Here is a 5,159-nt window from a genome sequence, read left to right as displayed (position 1 = left end):
CTTCCCATGCTGAGCCTCCCAGTGCCAGAGGAAGAGCTGGGGCTGGCTCTGGAACTCAGAGGGCTAGCAACAGAAATTCTGGGGAAGGAGGGGGAATCATCTGAGTCTGCGCTCCATACCTGTCAAGTTTCCCCTAGAGCTAGGTCTCCTTTCCTACAAGGCACTTTGGAGGAGGTTGATGTAGAGGTGGAGGCAAGCGGCTCAGCTGAGTCCCCTCCTCCTGTTGCTGTGCCTCTACCTGCTGAGGAGGAGGAAAGTGCAGCATCATCCACACATGCACCCACACCCCAGAAGCAAGCAGGTAGTATGGTCTGAGATCATACTGAGCTGGCAGATGATCCCATGTACGCTATCTGCCTGCACTGCCAAGCCAAAATCAGCCGGGGCAAGGGAACAAAACACATGAGCACCATGGGGATGCTGAAGCATCTCTGCAGACACCAACCCCTTGCCTTGCTCCTCCTCAGTCTGGTGCCAGTGGGAGCATGCCCAAAGGGAAGCCCCCCTCTCACTCCAAAGCCCCCATCCCCTCAAAGCAGAGGCAGGCCACCCTGGAACAGTGGGGGAAAGGTGGACAGAACGTGGGGTGCATTGTATGGGCGAACAAGATCACCTAGAGCATTGGGGAGACACTTTCTGTCGATGGCCAGCCCTTCTCCTTAGGAGAGCAGATAGGGTTCAGGCAGCTCATGGCCTCATCCTACCAACTGCCCACATGCACCACCTTCAGCAGGATGGTGGTGCCTTCCCTGTATGAGGCATGCAGGGAGTACTTGAGGGAGGAGCTGCACAAGGCAGGTCCACAGGTGGCCTTACACTTCACCTCAGACTTCTGGAGCAGCCGGGGTGGAAATCATGCCTACCTGTGCCTCACAGGGCACTGGTGCGACCAGTCAAGCCATCAGTGGGCTCTCTTTTAAGCCGAGGTGATGGATGAGTCCCACGTGGCAACAGAGATCATGGGGGCCATAAACTGCTTGGTGCAGAGTTGGCTTGCTGGGCAGGGCGAGCTCAACTGTGGTTTCATGGTCATCAACAATGGGGCCAATATGGTCAAGGTGGTCCATGATGCCAAAACGGTTGGCATTTGCTGTGTGACACACAAGCTACACCACATTGTCAGAGATGCCTTGGAGGGGGACAGGGCTGCCGGTGACAGTGCCAGCACCACCAGAAAGCTCATTTCAAAGTGCAAGAAGGTGGCAGGCTACTTCCACTGGAGCATCAAGGGGGGCAAGATGCTGCCGGACAAACAGGCACAGCTGAACACCCCAGAGCACAAAATCATTCAGGATGTGGATGCACAGTGGAATTCCACATACCTGATGCTCGAGAGCTTGGTAGAGCAACAGAAGGTCATCCATGAGATGGCCTCGCTCAGGGAGATTGGGATCAGTGGCCCCCTGAAGACAGCTGAGTGGGATAACATCTCCCAGATCTTGGTGGTCCTCAAGCCCTTCCTCAGTGCTGCCAATGCTATCCTTATCCAGGTGATCCCTGTAGTGAGAACCAAATGGAGAGCTTCCAGGCGATCAGTGTTGGGGCAAGCCATTGTCACCAGATGTTCAGGCACTGGTGAGGCAGCTGAAGGAGGACATCAGGAAACAGCTTGATCCCTTGTGATCCAGTACGGTCCATGTGCTGGCTGCCATACATGACCTGAGGGTGAAGGGCAGTGCATGCAGCAGCCAAACTCTGAATCAGTAGACAGAGGTGCTGGTGAAGAGAGTCAGGGAGACAGAATGCAGGAGGTGGGGGGATGTGAAAGAGGGGGATCCATTGTCCCATGCTAGCATGCCATGCACCAGCTAGTCTCCACCCCCAACACAGGCACTGCCAATGTAGGCCAAGGGCATGGCTTCTATGATGGGGTCCAGAGGCACCAGACCCCATCATCAGGCAGGTAGCACTCAGGCCTTGGTGGCTGCCTAGCTCACCGAGGCTGTGGAGCCACTGCTGTGTGACCCCTTGGCCTACTGGGCAAGCCACAGCCAAATGTGGTCATATCTGGCCATGGCTGCCCACAAGCACCTGTCCTGTCCACCAACCAGTGTTCAGAACAAGATGGTGTTCAGCATTGCTGGGGATGTAGTGACACCCCACTGCACCTGCTTGGATCCTGGTTAGGTGGAGCAGCTGGTGTTCCTGACAGTGAACCTCCTACTGTTGGGGTTCCCCAAACTCCAGGTGCAGACAGAGTGAATGCCACCTTCCTCACTCCATCCACAACTATTTCCTTTTTTTCATTTGTTGAAAGCCATTTAATTCCCCTCTCGGAGCTGGAGGGGGCACTCACTGCATCACCAGCCAGCAGGGGAAGAACATGTCCCTGTTGAGCTTCCATGCCAGGATGAACTTGGAGGTGTGGACTGGGGCTATGGGGAAGGAAGAGGCCCCAGGTCCTGGGCATGACCAGTAAAACTGCACTCTGCCAGGGTTGGGGAGGCCTGGTGGGACTACTGGCAGTGTGGAAGCCCTGTAAATGCCAGAACTAAGTATCCCCCCGGTGAAAGGCAGGTAGGATGTGCCCTAACCTCTACTTACCATATACACACACAGAATCCTGTCTGGGGAAAGCCCAGACCCAGCACGTCTTTGACAGGCCTGAGGCTTGCTGGTTGCAGTGGAGTTGTGAGGCTTCAAGTATGCTTAGCTTAGCCTGGGATGCCAGGTTTCAGGTTGAAAAACCTTTGTTAGGCTGAGTAAGCACCTGCAGTTGGTGTGTGTGCTGTTCCTGGATAGAAGGAATAGTAAAGAAGCCAGAGGCTGGCATATAATGCAGGCAAGAAAGCCAGTCAGTGAAAGTGAAAATGGAGGCATCAGGAGCTAAGGGGCAGGCTGGGGTGGGGTGGAGAGGGGGATGTAGCAGTGCAGGTAAAAGTGGAGAGTTACCTGGGGCATCAGATGTCCGGCAGGTCGTAGTATGTCAGAATTCCACTATATTGAATTCATGAGTTTCTCTATGTAGGGGGTTGATGAAGTGAAGTTCATAGGCTCATCTGTGAAAAGTGGTTTGTAAATTCCCTCTCAGGATCAGGCTTGAAAGACTGGAGACAGAGTGTCTTTTTTGTCAGAAATGTGACTCCACAGGTAGTTGGGTATTGTTGTCTGTGAGACGATTGAGGATACCTGCCCAGAGAAACTCCCTAGCCAGAGGGGCATGTCCAGCAGCAGCAGTGCAGGCATGCTCCAGAGGGAGCTTCCGATCCACCCAGGCTCAGCCTTATCAGCTTGCCAAGTGAGCTGGATTGGTTCAATCAAGGCTCCGGGAGCTATTTCCAGTAGGAAGGTAAAGAGGAGAAGAAGGGGCTGGCAGAGAGGGCAATAATCTGCCTGCTGATCTGGACTGAAGTCCCTGGGAGCATGGCAGCAGATCCGCAAGGTCTATAGAGCTTGGAGGAGCTCAGAAAAAGCATTTCTGTGTTAAATGGCTGCAGTGGGTGGTTAGTTGAGCCAGTGAGGCACTAATTATTGAAGGGAAAAAAATGCCTGATTGCAGCTTCAGCAATTGGGAACTTGTGGACTTAATGAGGAGGGATAGCAGCCACTATGAACCCCAGCACCATGGGGAAAAGTGGATAAATGGACACGTTGGGTCTTTATTTCTTTTTCTTTGTTTTGAAAGGAGGTTTTTTTTTCCTTTTGCCTGTCCTTACTTTCTGACGGGCGGCAGTCAGTTCCAGGTCCGGGAGTCACCACCCCGCTCCAATTTAATTAATTCATCAAGCATAGCAGGTGAGAACTGAGATGAGCACCGACCTAATTGACTGACTGGCATCTGTCCAACATAAGAATGGCAAGTGAATGTCAACGGGATGCAGAGGTCTGGACTCAATATAGGCAGTGGAATTCTGACACACTGAGACCTGCCAGACATCTGACTCCCCAGGTACATCTGCACTCTTACCTGTGATGCTACGTCCCCCTCTCCCCAGCCTATCCCCTCTGCACCTATCTACTTGAAAACTGATGGGCTTCTTGGTCTCAGCAGAGGCTAGCATGCCTACACTTCTCACCCTGCTGCACCTTAACTCTCACACACTGTCACCCATGTCATGAGTTCTGCTTGTCAGCAGCTTGAAGTACAGTTTCCCCAAAACCCCTGCACCTGTCTCCTTGAAACTTGGCAGGTGTCATGGCCTCAGCAGGTGATAGCATCTGTGCAGTTTTCACCCCGCTGTGCCTTCACACTTACAAATGAGATGAGTCTTGCTTTTAAGAATTTGAAGTGCAGTTACCCAGAAACCTGTGCACCTATCTCTTTGAAACTTGGCAGGCTTTGTGGCCTCATCATAGGCTATCATCTCTGTCAGGTTAATCTGAATCAGACAAGAAATGTCAAAGTTATAGGCAGTTTCATGCTTCCCCATCATAGCCTATGTCAAAACAGTGAAATGGTTTCGAGAAAACAAAACGGAACAGCGGTTTCGAAATGAAATGAAACTAAAAAAAACCAACCACTGTTCCATTGAAATGTCGAAATAGAAGTGGAAAAGAAATGATGCCGTTTCATACAGCCCTAGTAGGGAATAACTAACCAAAAAGAAAAATGGTTTATCAGCACCCTATTGCCATTTAGTTCCTGTTTTGAGTAACTGATACTGGGAGACAAAATATTTGTATTGGAAATGAAGAAATATACTTGTATAAAATGTATTTTTATACATGTTGATTGCCTTTGCTCAAGCAGAATAATTCCCAGTCAGCAAGATTGTCAACATTTTTTTCCTGACTCTGGTTCACCTGTAACTGTTTTCCCATTGTTCAGACACCTGAAAGCAAGTTCTTAGCTAGGCTAGGCAACTGTATCTTTACAGCTATACACAGTTTATTTCTCTTCTCTGCTACTTTCTGAAATGATATTCTTTGCAGAAAGAAATTAAGTATTATTTATAAACCAAACAACTAGAATTTAGTACTTCTGAATATTAGGATAAATTGAATCTGGATCCAGACTTTGAATCTGTTTTTTAGTAGTATTGTTTTATGCGAGGAAAAGCTTGGAGTTACATAGGAATGAATTACAAATTACAAATGGATAACACATTTCCAGATGATTTTTAGTGAACAGTTATGTTATAGGCTATATCCTGCATCCCCTGCAAACTCCCGTTGGGCATATTTTACTATTAAGGCATTTGGGGTCAGACTGTTCCTGT

Source organism: Alligator mississippiensis, chromosome 1, assembly GCF_030867095.1.
Source record: "Alligator mississippiensis isolate rAllMis1 chromosome 1, rAllMis1, whole genome shotgun sequence".
Lineage (NCBI taxonomy): Eukaryota > Metazoa > Chordata > Crocodylia > Alligatoridae > Alligator > Alligator mississippiensis.
This window is presented reverse-complemented; position numbering follows the sequence as displayed.